Raw genomic sequence first — 14,339 nt, 5'->3', positions numbered from 1 at the left:
TCACAACTTGTCCACAAGAGCGTTTGATTGTGTATTTGATGAGAGAAACCAAGAAATCCCATGAGCCTCCGTAGCGTAGCTCTGAGCAGCTCACGGCTCTGCTCCGCCGTTCTAAAAATAGCTTGCACTGACAAATAAAGGTAACGAACCTACTCCTAAAACTATGGCAATGGGCCAATTTGCCAAAATGTTGAACTATTCCTATAAGATCTTGAATGTTTGTGCCAAGTTGTAGAATGTTCAATCGAGGCATAACTGACATATCGTGTCCACAAGGACGGACGAACAACTTGACAACAACAACAAGCCTGAAGCTCTGACCATCGGCGGCACAGCCGCTGTGGGAATTTCTTGTTGCTCTCAAACGAAACAGAAAATTTGGAATTCAAATTAATTATTGTATAACTGTAACTTTTATTTACATCGGTCACACTTTTTCAGCATATAGCCTACCATAGTTTGAAAAGCCAACACGTCTTTGTCCACAAGCTGGGACTAATTAATTAAAGCAGTCAAGACGTGCACATATCTCAGTGTCAGTTTTCCCAGAGTTTATAATTATTAGCCTCAGGACATGATTATGCCGGCTCAAGGAATTATTGAGAAGGAGCTGCAGTAAATGTAAGGCGCATGGTAACTGTAGAGAGCGTGAAAATTTTCCATTCATTCTACCACCTCTGCCTGGCCACATATTTTAAAAGGTGAGGTGAAGGTGAGACCTGAATAAAATGTGATATGTCATGCTTTCTGCTAGTCATAGTTTGAAAGGTGCAGATTCTCAGAGACTGAGAACAAACAGAGGATGAGGTTAACAATGTTCATCTTACACAGCAGGAGGCATTGGGGGTATATACAAAGCCCTTTAACTTTAGTAATGCTTGATTTACTTTTGCTTTATATCAAAAGAAGAGGAAAAAAAGGAAAGAAGCTGCAGTCAGACATCCAACTCGGTCTCTGTTCATGGCTCACAGGCTTCTTGGCAGAACTGGCCGCCACCTCTTTCCCCCTCTCTCTTTGCCCACAGGGGTTCACAGCAAATCAAGTTTATTAAAGCCTCTAATTACAATTACAGCCTCACAGGGCTTCACTATAAAACAATAAGTGAAAATGATAAATGAAAATGGCACGCCCCAACCCTGGACCCTCAGTGAGACGAGGGGGAAACCCTCTCAACAAAGACTCAATTAAGAGCTAAGATGAAAGAAAGCGTGGGAGTGTACGACGTCACAGAAGATGCTACCTGCTTCACAGAAAGATGTGCAAAGTGCTGAACCTGCATAAGAAAATTATTCATAACCTTGGTGTTGCACAATTGGTGACCATTGTTTTATTGATAGATACAATATGCATGCACAGTGCTGTACTGAAAACAATCTATTTTCAAAGGAGAGTTTCGTCATCATGTGCTCAAGGTCTAACATGACGCCACATTTAATTGTTTTAATGACAAATGAAGCTACAACAGAATAGAAGTTTCCAAAAACAATAAAGATGGGTTGTTATAAATGGCAGGAAACTGAATTATAAGACCTATCTTTAAATAAAAAAGAAAAGAAAAGAAAAAAGAACAAACTCCTGCATGGGTTAAGTCCAACACAAACAGTTGAATTAAAGTAACCTGAAGGTTCAGGTTTAATATGAGCTGGGATAATAATTTAAATATCAGAGGGCTTTGCTCATGGCTATTACTCATGAATGTTAAGTGTTTATTTGGTTTGCCATTCGCTGCAGTCATCTGTCTGGGGTAACACTTTATTTTAAGGGGTCCTTGTTCCTGTGTATCTACCTAATTAATTACAGTGTAATTACCTATGTAACCGTATGTAATAACATGTACTTATATTGTAATTACATAGTGTATTTTGGTGTACTTACAGGTCCTTGTTACACTTGTAATATGAAATGCCAAAGTGGCCTCTCTCTTTGCACAAGCATTTTTTATTGCAAGTGTAACAAGGACCTGTAAGTACACCAAAATACACTATGTAATTACAATGTAAGTACATGTTATTACATACGGTTACATAGGTAATTACACTGTAATTAATTAGGTAGATACACAGGAACAAGGACCCCTTAAAATAAAGTGTTACCCTGTCTGGTGTACTGACTTTCACTATATTTTAGAGCCAGTTTAAACTTAATTGCGACAAGTTCAAAGTGGCCTTTGGAACTAAAAACCAAATGTGAGCAACATGTGCGCTACCAACACGTTTACAGACAGTCGACTCCATTCAGAAAGCTGAAAGCTGCCTGACTGGCCACTTGTATTGGTTTTGTCTAATTTTACCACCTGCAATGTGATCGATCTTGTAGGCTATAGCTGAGAACCGGGTCAGAGACTGCTGCTCACATAAACGCTCAGACAAACACACCTGGGACTTGGCACAGTGCTCGCTCGGTCTTGTACCATTTGCTGCTGCATGAGCACGGGTTAGAGGTGACATTACATGCCTTGCACAAGGGCACCTTGAGCACGTTTTGAGTTGATGTCTCATCTTTCTCTTTCGCTGCCCAGATTTTTTTCTTTCTTTTTTTTTTTTACCCAGCTCATCCCTCTGATTAGACCACCCCACCCCAAGGTCACAGAGTGGAAAAGATCTGCTCCCATTTCCTACTACTGCTGCAATGACTCAGATGAGATTGCTATATCACTGTCAATGGCAGCTCACAGGCTCGGCTTCTCTGACAGTCGTGGTTGGACCCTGGGCACCTGCGTCAGTGCTGCTCAAACCGCGGAGCCCGCTGAATAAGTGGGCCCACTCACCGCTGCTCCACGCCTGGAAGGCTGTTGTGCAATAACACACAAGGAGCGAGAGAGAGAGAGAGAGAGAGAGAAGAGAGAAGAGAGAGATGGAGAGGAGGGGGGGTCTGGAGGGTGGTAGTGGTTGTGATTGTGGTGGTGGTGGTGGGGGTTAAAAAAAAAAAAAAAAAAAAAAGAGTCCCTTCCAGCTGTCGGGAGCATCAGTGACAAGCTGCTCGGTTAACAGAGAGCCCTCCCGCAAACGTCCACCGCATGTCCATGTGGGCACTGATCCGCGTGACAGATCACCGCCTCTGAAACCAGCCCTACGGGTCCAGGGTTTGCCCCTCCTGGCCAGCGCCAATCTGAGATGGGTATAAGGAGGGGGCGGGAAGGTTAGTTTGAAGAGGGCAGAGCTTTGCGAGAGGACGCCGATTTCCCTATTATTTCACCGCTGGAGAAAAAAGAAGAAAGAGAAAAAAAGAAAAGAAAACAGAAAGAAAACCCAAACCCAGTGGACAATAAGAGCAGAGGGAGAAATCAGCCGGACCAAACGACACAACCTCATTAACTCCAAGGAAAGAGACAGTCGGGAAAGAGAGAGAGAGAAAGAGAGAAAGAGAAGGAAACAAGCCGGAGCTGAAGCCTCGTTGCTGCTGGTGAGATTATTATTGTTCCTCTAAATGCCTGTCATTACCTACGGTGTGTTTCATGTAACGTGATTTGTTGGGTTTAGCACATGTCGCTGTCAGGATAATAGCCGGAGATGGTTGCAAATGTGCTTAACAGCAATGTTTCATTCACATGCAACAACTGCTGTTTGTGTATGTACCGCAGTATAATTGATGGTTTAACAGGTCTCCTCTTGCATGCTGAAGTGGATGCGGCGCTGCGTGTAGCCAGCCAGCCCTCTATGATGATACACGTTTCACCTGGGAATTAAGTAGTATTGTTTGGTCTGTGAACGCAACAAATGTGTGTTGTTCAGTTGTTTTGTTCTTCTTTTTCTTTTTGTTTGTGCGATAATTTCTTTATTTAGTGTGCGGAATGCAGTTGAGGCGATGGCGGTGGTGTTAAATGGTTTTCTTCAGCTTGACTTCTCTGGACAGTCGGATGGTAACAACACAATAATGCGACACAGCAGCTCTGACGATTAGCCTTAACTGTTACTTTACGTTAATGGGCAATTGCACAGAAAGAGAAAAAAAAGAAAGAGAAAGAGAGAGAAAAGAAAACGACAGTGCGCGTGACGTTTCCGTGAATGATTCAAATTTGAATCTGCACTGTTCAACTCCATGCCTCGCGCTCTGACCCAGCCAGCGCGTGCAGGAGACCCATACAGTTTAAAGGAAGAAGAAAAAAAAAAAAAGCAACCGCAACCTGTGACAACACTGTTGAGCAGAGGCTAACTTAACCTTGGAGTAAACCCCCACGCCCCCTTCACAGAGAAGGGTCTAGCATCTGTCTGCACCCCCCAACACCACCACCACCACCCCCACCTCTCACAACAACACTGCCAGTACAATTAATAGCGATGCCATGTTTGATTAACTAATAACCACAGAGGAGAGAGGAGGGGGGGAAAAGAGAGAGAAAAGACATCCCATGTGGCCACACGTTTTAATTTAAGGGAATAGTTTTCTCTTAATAATTTAAACTCAATATAGTTGTGTGTAATAAGGAGACAGCCTCATTAAAAACATTGTCTGCCTTCTCTCATCTCTCTGTTTCTATTGGTCACTCTCTCTCTCATGTTTAGTATATCGTATGTCAGTGGGCACATATGCTTCTCACCATGCCCCACCGCAATGATGTTTTCTATAAGATCAAAACACAGCCTCTTAAATAAATAACAAACCTTCATGTTACATGTCACCCACTGCTGGAGCACATGCACATGCAAACTCTGCTGCCAGAAAAAAAAAAATCATGTGGAATTGGGTCAACGCAGGAGAAGCACTCTCACAATTACTGTTGCGTTGTTTGTTGTTAGCTGCCATGAGAAGAAACGGTGTCAAGCACATGGAGGCAACAAATGGTTTCCACCATGGAGAAGGATTGGATAGAGTCCCTGACTGAGTGTCCATGCTTGTGGAGCTGATTGTGATTGTGGTTATTGGTGGCACTCATCCGAATTAGATGTTTATCGCAAACAATCCCTGCACATTTTAGCTGAGGAGTGTTGTGTGTGCACAGCTTGAGGAGTAAAGACTCCACAGCCAAATATTTCAGATCAGAGGAAAAAAATGATGTTGCATTAATTTTAGCTTAATCTTTTCATGCTCCTCAACCCGCCCATGTCAGAGGCCACGCTTTGGCTTTAATTACTGGACATCATCCAGGTCAAGGTTAAAAGATGTCATTCATTCTGAGGAGAATTTCCCGCCCTCTCACTCCGTCTGCCGCCGCCTGCGAGAGTTGCACATTACATATTCACTGTTTTTTTTTCTTTAAACCACACCTCTTATTTGATGTAATGCACAGTCATCTGTAGCTCTAGTGTGCAGCCTTTTATTTTTTTCTCCCCCTTCCTCTGCAATCTCTCAGTCTGCACGCTTACAGGCCTCATAATGCGATGACTCTCTGGACTCATGAGTGTGACCACAAGTAAATGACTTTTCTCAGCCAGTTTCTTCATCTGCTGAGACATACGGAGCAGAGAGGCCCCCGTCTCACACAGTAAATAGCTTGCACGGTGGCGGAAGAGAAGCAAACTCAGATTTATTGTCCAGAAGGGAACGTGTCAGGGGGAGCAGATTTGGTTGAAGGAGAAGGTGTTATCTCTTCCGAGTGTTGCAGGATAGATATGCTGTGCTTCTGTGACTTAGCGAACCTGATACATCTGAAGTGGCGTGAAGAGAGGAGCTGTTTGTAATTGCTATTCTCTGGGTTTTGCATGCAAATGCGCTCAAATAAAACGTGTTGCAAAGATAGAGGCAGATTGTTGCAGGGATTAGCATTTCTATATTGTTCCTCAAGGCACAGTAAGGCGCGGTGCAGTAAAATGGAAAGAATCTCAAATTATTACAAAATAAATGAGGGTAATGTCTCCCTAAGTGTTAGGGGAAAGCACTATTTGCCTTTTTTTTTTGCAGGAGGCAAATATCCCGCCCATAAATTAATGTTAATGTTTACAACATGTATTGGAAATGAGTCAGTAAGAGAGATAATAGGGTTACCCTCCACCACAGTTTCTCTCACACACACTGTCCTACAAAGAAGCTTGTTTTAGAGATGCCAATGTGTACTGAGATCAGCCACACAGCTTAAGTGGAGATGGGACTGAGGCACAAAGCTACTGGCTGATGATGATAGTGATAACAGCTGACAGGAGGTAATCACGAGAGCCCTCTAAGTATGTTGAAGCCTAAACCATGATTGTGTCAGTCATGACCAAGAAGCTTTGGCTCCATGGGGGCAAAGATGATGCAAAGAGGAACACAGCAGGACAATGACAAGGCCATGTTGGGTTAATACACACACAGAGATGCAGAAACACACAACAAAACATAATTTATAGTGAAGGAATTAAATATTTTAAGGTTGTTGAGTACTTTTGCATTACTTAGAATACAGTATTTCAACATATTCACTGCTTCCAAGAAATGTACTTCCCATCATTTATCATCAGTCATGGAGAGCTCCCATCATTTCCCCATTTACGTGCAGGAGAGGAGTGAGATTAATCACAGAAGCTCCACTCACGTAGGAATAATGTTTCCTCCAGACGCCCACTGATTTATGATAATTTCTGTGATTGTCACTGGTCTAAATCCTGTACAAATTCTCTGCCATATGTGTAATTTGTTGCATAAAAACTCCACAGAGCAGTGCTACTGATCCTGGCAGAGTCAGAGGAGTTCTGACAACAATGATCTCATGTGAATGCGCATAAGCGGCGTTTCATTTTCATTTTCAACAGGAACATTATGAGCGGAGCGAATCATCGACTATTGTTTAATGAAAGACTGCTGGAGCTCGTCGTTACCTCGTTCAAAGTAGCGCTGTCAGATCATCACCAAGATGTGGTTTCCAAGTATATTTTTGTATGTAGCTGTACTTGCCAAGTCATTCTTTTCTGTTGGGGTTGAGCGATCGCAACGATGACGAGAGGAATTTTAATGAGAGCAACATTTTTGCACAATTTAGCACACTTGACTCCATTGTCACCACAGATGTTCACCTCTTGTTTCTTACAATCTGTTTGTATGACATAGTGAAGAGGAGAGGAGGAAATGACTGTGACAGAACCGTCTCCTAAGAAACTAAAAGAGCAAGAAATCTCAGATCCCGACAGGCGTTGGAGCCACAATCAAATCTGCATGTTTGAATTGTTGGAATAAAACGTCATAATTCCTCCCCAAAACTGTATGTCTGTCAGACTTGACTGTGACCTTTGAGGTGACAGGTTAGTTAGATGTGATGGCCAAAATCTCTCTAGTGCCAGACTCTTCCATGAGCCTTTAAGCTGTATATCAGGATGGGCTGTATTTGAAAGGCTGTATTTCCTGAGAAACTCCAAAAATGTCTGCAGTTCTGTTACACACACTGAAGACGTGGAACAATGATGGCCAAAGATAAATGTTTTATTTAAAACTGTAAAACCTTTTTAAAGTGCTATTTGTCCAGTGAAGAATTGACCCAGCTGTGCATTCATTTGATCGACTGGCAGTGAAAAGGAATTAAAGCATTAAATATTGGACTTCTGATTGAAGCTGGCAGAGGGCTAAGAGGAGTTTTTAGGCTTTTCAAGTCAGAGACAGTGAGCCGGTCAGACTTTGTACCTGATCCAGATAAATTGAGAAACATAGCTTGAAGGTTACTGGCAAAGACAGTGAGTGCAGATTTGATGAATCAAGGTGCATGAGACAATCCAGTCAAGTGTGGCTCCATAACCTCCTGTAATCGCCGACCTGAGGCCAAATGCATAAAACTCTGTGCAGTCAGACTGTGCAGTCTCAAGACTGTGCTTTGCCATTACTTTCATGAGAAGAAAAATTCACATTATTTTACCGTATTCCCATTATAAAGTCCTGTTTATTCTGAACTTAGTTTATTGGGACTAGAGACATGTTAATGAGGCGGCTTCAGACAGACATCTAACATTGTGATTGGTAAATATTAAAATAATGTGTTCGTTTATAGAATGACTCACAACAAATAAAAATGATATTAAATTATTCCAAAGGAAACACTGAGCAGACAAACACAATTATTATCCTTTTATGAATTGGAAACATTGGTTTTGCTTCGTGAACAGCAAAACTTGTAATGATGACAATCAATTGAAGCTCCAGGAGGTTGGTGAAACCAATGTGTGAGGTGAGGACATTCTCGCCACACACTGTGTTTATAAATACCAAATTATATGAGAGATATAAGAAAAACGCATAGTTTTTCCGTTTGCATCATTTATACATTAGGCCCCCTGGTGTATTTGGCTAAAGATGTGATGGAGTGTTTATTGAGAACAAGTGGCGCTAGCTGGTTTCTGGTTCGAGGGCAGAAAGAAACTTTAATTGTCCAATGAATCATTAAATGGAGTAAATTGTATGTGTCACAGTGGTTATATCATTTTTACTGCATCGACTGGAAAACTGCAAAAAAGTGGAGATACTGTAATAATAATATATCCAATGTGAGGTGTAGCAGAGAACATGTTTTTGTGGTTATCTTGCAACAGCCTGGTGCTCACTGCACACCATTTCATCAAGGAAAACAATGAACATTATGTGTGTGCGTGTGCATGCATTTGCGCGTGTATGTGTTCCTGCTTTGCCAGTGTGCAATGAATCTTTTCAAAATTCAATTGCAGTTTTGACATGTTCCCTCTAGAGTGGGCATCTGCTCCCATCACGGTGCAAAATCATAAAAGGCAAAATAATCAACATGCGAGAGCAAGGAAAGAATCAAAACCTGCCAGGGCGCCCTCACAGAGACACAGCCTCTTGGGTCTGTGTTGTTTTCAGATTTGGCTTCATATTATCCAAATGCAAAAAAATATGCGTGTATGCAAATGACCTGAGACATTTTTATCTAACTGCCAAGGCACTGGCCTTTAAGATGGCAAAAAATTATTTTTAAGTCGTGTTGTTTTTTTCTTGCAAAAATGCCAAACACAAGTCCCAGTTTCTCATTTGTTAGAATTTACTGCTTTTAGTTTCCATTGTGTTACAATCAATTGAATACATTCAGTTCAGACAAAAGACTAAATTATTTTAATTAGGACAGGTATTTTCTGACATTTTAAAAACTAAGCAGTTAATCAAATGAACAATCGGCAGATAAATCAATAATAACAATAATTGTTTGTTGCAGTCCCTGTGGGCAGTAAAAGAGTAATTTCCTGCTTCAGCAGTAGGAGGTTTTGTGTTTTGAGCCATGTTGAGAAGACATACAGTATTCAAACCTTAATGTAATTCAAAGTACATTTGTGCACAGGAATCAGCAGCTCTTGCCGTCATACTGTAACTAAGCTCAGCACTGAGTCCACGGTGCCAATGTGTGTAGTGTTTGGCCACCTTCATGCTGCCTCAGCCTCCTCTGTATTGCACCAGGTACAGCATGGAGAAATTTCTTTCACAGAGATTATTTTACATCACCATTGCACTGCCATGCTTAAACACGGTGTAGGTGTGATGATGGCTGTTGAAATGTATCTTCTAAATGCACAAGGGGATTTTACAGTTTAAATCACAGCATAAATTGTTCCTGTCAAGAACAATAACTATCAGATTGCTGGCACTTGCCACAGGAAATCTGTTAGTCAAGGTTATAATGACTGACTAACCTAAATGCCTCAATAAACAGAGGGAGTCGTGGGGATAACAAATGCAAAACACTGAGATCAGACAAGGCAGCAGGGATGCAAGGAAAACAAACATCAAAGATGATAAAAAAGATCTTAATTGCGAAGCCACTACACTGGAGGCTCGTTCCTGAGCCCTGACAGCAACAGCATGGCCACCTTTAGTCTTTAACCTTGACACACAAACTGTCGGCAGGCTCCTGTGTGAGGATTTCAGCCTGGTCACAGGAATCTTAAGGAGGCTCTGTCACTTGAAGACTAGAAACATTAGCGACTCGAAAAAAATCAATGCTAAAACAATGAGAAGTGAGAAGATGCCAAAAGCAGGAAAGATGCGATTCTCCTGCTGCAGAGTCTCTGAACACACCACAGCAGTACGCCAGAGACTCTCTATGAGCACTTTAAAAGGCTATAGAGTTATCATTATCAGATCATTTTTTGATCAGCCATAAAATATTCACCACTAACTGAGGCAGTAACAGGGCTAACATGTTTTTAAGTTGTCTGACCCCACAAGCTCTTTTTATCAAGAGACACAGCTGCTTTATGACATTTGATAGACCATAAAAGTGCACTGTAGACGTATTATACCTCCACAAAATATCAGCCATACATCTAAGGTTTTTACCTGGCTGGTACCAGCCTGCCAGAAAAGCTTTTATTAATGTTATACTGCATCCTGCATTAAAATACACTCCACAGACACCAGCTGCAGTCTCTAATGCAGTAAAACACCTGTTTTAAGACCTTAACAGCAGCTCCAGCCCATACCTATGAATACTGATTCAATCTTTGAGTAATCGTATAATGGCATACTCATTTGTCCTTGGTCCTTAGAAGATGATGGTCTCTAAAAGCTCCAAAAGCTGATCTTTATATGAAACCGTTACCCTGTATTTTGATGTGAACAAATGTAAAAAGCAAAGCAAACAGTCAAATAGTCTGATAAAAGGCACAAAGAGGATGACAGTATCTCCAATCAGCAGGGAAGCCACCCTAATGTCACTGAGCCGGACAGTCACACTGCAGGTTCGCCTTGATGCATATCCATGAACATCACGAACACACAAGGGGACAGCTCTGTCAGACTCTTGACACCCACCTTGAACAAGTCTGACTTCATGCCAAGAATGTGAACACAGTTCTCTGTGAGGACACGATAACTTGCAGCAGCGACTCTGTCCCCCTGTGAAACCTGTCACAGGTTACCTTGGAGAACATGGCCTTTTCCAGCTCTGCTTCCCCATGCAGGGCCAGGCAGGGATTCGATGATGTTTGAAATTATATTTTACATTCATGATGTTGTGACTGATGCTCATGTCTTGATTTCAATTGTCTAAGTAACTATATTTCAGCCTTGATAGGTAGGTAGGTGTTAGTCTGTAGTTAGTATTAATTATTAGTTTTATTCTCTCTTCATTAGTCCATGTTAAAGGGACGATGAGGAGTTTTCGGAAACCGAGGTGTTTTCACACTACATTTCCCATGAGTCTCCGCGCGCATGGTGAAATTCTTGGACCGGCGCAAGACGGACGAAATGAAAGCATTTGCCAAGAATGTTTTCATTAATCAAGAACGAAAGTCGGATGTTCGAAGACGATCAGATACCGTCGTAGTTCCAACCATAAACGATGCCAACTAGCGATCTGGTGGCGTTAATCCCATGACCCGCTGGGCAGCGTCCGGGAAACCGAAACTAGGAAATGCTGGGCGAGTTGACCACTAAATAATAATATCAAAATAACTATAAAGACAAAACGATATATTTATCGAAAATGGACCCATTAACAAGTGTGGGTAATGTAGATTCATCCACATGAATATGAGACTCTTTCATAACCAAAAGCAAACTCCTCTGGGTTTGGTTGAATATTTCTAATCATGCTGAGGTGCCCACCTCCAGCTACTTGTGGTTACTCACTTATAATCAGGGGTGCACATAACTTTTTTAGTGAGCTACTCAGATGAGTAGCAGGAAATAGTGTTTGGTACTCACCCCATGGAGCGTACCTGCGTACCAGTTAAGTGCACCCCTGCTTACTGTATAAGCCACTTTCCAGGTGGTAGCTATGTCTGTGTCTATTTAGAGCCGTCTGTTCAACCCCCTAATCTCTTTACAATCAACCTCTGGCTGTTTCTGGTCAGTTGTTTCCCACTCTACCCATCACTGGCTGACTACAGCTTTTACTGCAATGTTTGTATTATATAAGTGGCTTTCAGATAGGAGGCATTTGCAAGGAGGTCTGACCCTAACCCATTTTAATCATTAATTATCTATCGCTGTTTACAGTCCCTTATTTGAAGGTGTTGGACGTATATGGATGACACAGATGTTTTGTTTACTGAGATCTCTGTCAAGTTTTTCACGTTCCTAGTACTATGTAATGGCCTTATAAAAATTCAGGCCCGAGTGGAATACAAAGCTTAATTATCATATAAAAGCAAATTCAAATGTGTGTGTATTTTTCTATCTAAATATTATCTCTTCCTGCTTTCATGGGCTCACTCCCATTTCCAGTGCAACAGAGTTAGATTTTTACCTACAAGGCATACACACACTGTAAACTGGAACAAGCCAGCATTGTGTGTTTAGTGTTGTGTATCGAGTAAGGGTCAGGGTTTTTGAGAAGTAACTTTGCCAGTTTTTCAATTATGGATGAGAAAAGAAAAGAAAAGAGAGAGAGAAGGGGGAAAAAAGCAGGACAGGCTTAGTGAATACAAACTCCATGGAAGCTATTGTTGGAGTTGTTACTGGCCTTGAAGTCTCATCAAAGAAAGTGCATGAAAATAAACTGTTTGTACCAAAGCGACACAACAGATCAAACTGGGTATCTATGGTGATACTGGCTAATAATTAACAGAAGAACAAAACTATGAGTCAGTTCATTTCAATTCCATCAGAGTATTGACCCACAATTTCCTGATCACTGATTGTTATTCACTCTGTGTTTGTCTGTCCCCAGGGAAGCAGGAGCATGAGATTGCTTTTTCCAATATTTGAAAAAAATAAGTGCTAACTGTTATGGGAGAGGAGGAGGAGGGCGCTTGGTTCAAAATAACTGATAAGTTATAATAAGCTTTTGTGTTTATCAGGAGCCACACAGGTCAAAGCATATGTGCTTACTCCCCCCACAGATACAACTGGTTGTCAGAGACCGTAGTGCAAAGTAGCTCAACTTTTACACTGCCCGTCCAAAAAAAAAAAAAGTCACCACTTGGATTTAACCAAGCTGGTAAGAGCCTCCCATTGGATAATCACTGCATGGATGATTATGTTTCAGCTATGTTTCAACTTATCTAACCCTAACTGATGCAGTCTCATTTCTTAAACAACCATGTCAGAAGAAGAGATGTTAAGGGACTACGAGGAAAGCGAAGTACATTTCCCATGAGTCTCCGTGCGCACGGTGAAATTATTGGACCGGTGCAAGACGGACAAAAGCGAAAGCATTTGCCAAGAATGTTTTCATTAATCAAGAATGAAAGTCGGAGGTTCGAAGACGATCAGATACAATCGTAGTTCTGACCATAAACGATGCCAACTAGCGATCCGGCGGTGTTATTCCCATGACCCGCCGGGCAGCGTCCGGGAAACCGAAACTAGGAAATGCTGGGCGAGTCAACCACTAAATAATAATATCAAAATAACTATAAAGACAAAAAAATATATTTATCGAAAATTGACCCATTAACAAGTAATGTAGATTCATCCACATTAATATGAGACTCTTTTATAACCAAAAGCAAACTTCTCGGGGTCTCTTTAATCTGTTTCAGAAGGGTCAAATTATTGGCATCAAGTAAATAAAACATCTAAGGACATTGCTGAGACTACCAAAATTGGGTTAAGAACTGTACAACACATTATTAAAAACAGAAAGGATAGTGGGGAACCATCACCTTCAAGGAAGAGATGTGGTCCAATCAATGTGACAACAGAGTCCAGACCTTAACCCCAATGAGAATCTTTGAAAAATGAATGCAACTCTGGACGGAAATAAATGTTGTGACATTGCAAAAGCTTATTGAAATGATGCCACAGCAAATGCGTGCCGTAATCAAAGCTAAAGGCGGTCCAACGAAATGTTAGAGTGTGTGACTTTTTTTTGGACGGGCAGTGTATTTTACTTTAACGTGTCATTTTGGATACTGGTGCTCTTCAGACCTTCTCAAAGCCAACACAGTGTGGCGTATTGGTTAAATGTGTCTGTAATTGTGCCGTTGGTTCGATAAGTAAGTTGTCTGATGCTGTTGGTAACAGAAATAGATTCACAGCTCAATGAGCTTTGTTAAACTAGTTTGTCACTCGTCCCACAGATCTATTATTAAGATTGAAGTGGAGGCTGAATGATGTAAGATAGCAGAGCCAGCAGTGATGATGAGTGTAGTAAGGTCTAATCACTGCTGTGATGTAATGATGTAATATCAAGCCCTCTGGAGATGTCATATTCATTGGCTAAATTCAGTTATCACTTTTAATTAGCTCATATATACGGAAAAATTCAAGCCAACATATTTTAGGCCTCCGCTGTGGTTCAGAAGCATGTTACATGTGCATCTGTTTCTGATGGTTATATCAAACCCAATACTGCGTATCCATATACTATTCAAGTGTACTTTGCCATAGTCACATTTACCTCTGATTGTATCAGAAACAAATGACAGTCTGTAACTTATAATGAGAGAAATATTCAGCAGTGTGTGTATTTGTAGATTACAGGAGTGCTGGAACTTATCAGCTCAGCTCTACACTCCATCCAGAGTGGCATGAACAATCCTTAACTGAGT

At 41.4% G+C, this 14,339-nt stretch overlaps 1 protein-coding gene across 1 annotated transcript in view; it reads left to right on the top strand.

The window, feature by feature from the left end:
* The first annotated feature begins 3,275 nt into the window (after nucleotides 1–3,275).
* gabra3 (gamma-aminobutyric acid type A receptor subunit alpha3) overlaps nucleotides 3,276–14,339 on the top strand; it is an 84,440-nt gene continuing 73,376 nt past the window's right edge. The window contains exon 1 of the mRNA XM_085797510.1: nucleotides 3,276–3,402. The gene's annotated coding sequence lies outside the window, so the exon portion shown is untranslated. The remainder of the gene's footprint in view (nucleotides 3,403–14,339) is intronic.

Source organism: Trachurus japonicus, chromosome 14 (assembly GCF_045865225.1).
Source record: "Trachurus japonicus isolate A0001 chromosome 14, Traja_1.0".
In the NCBI taxonomy this organism is placed as follows: domain Eukaryota; kingdom Metazoa; phylum Chordata; class Actinopteri; order Carangiformes; family Carangidae; genus Trachurus; species Trachurus japonicus.
Note: the sequence above shows the minus strand (reverse complement) of the source record. Positions and strands in the feature narration are given on the sequence as shown.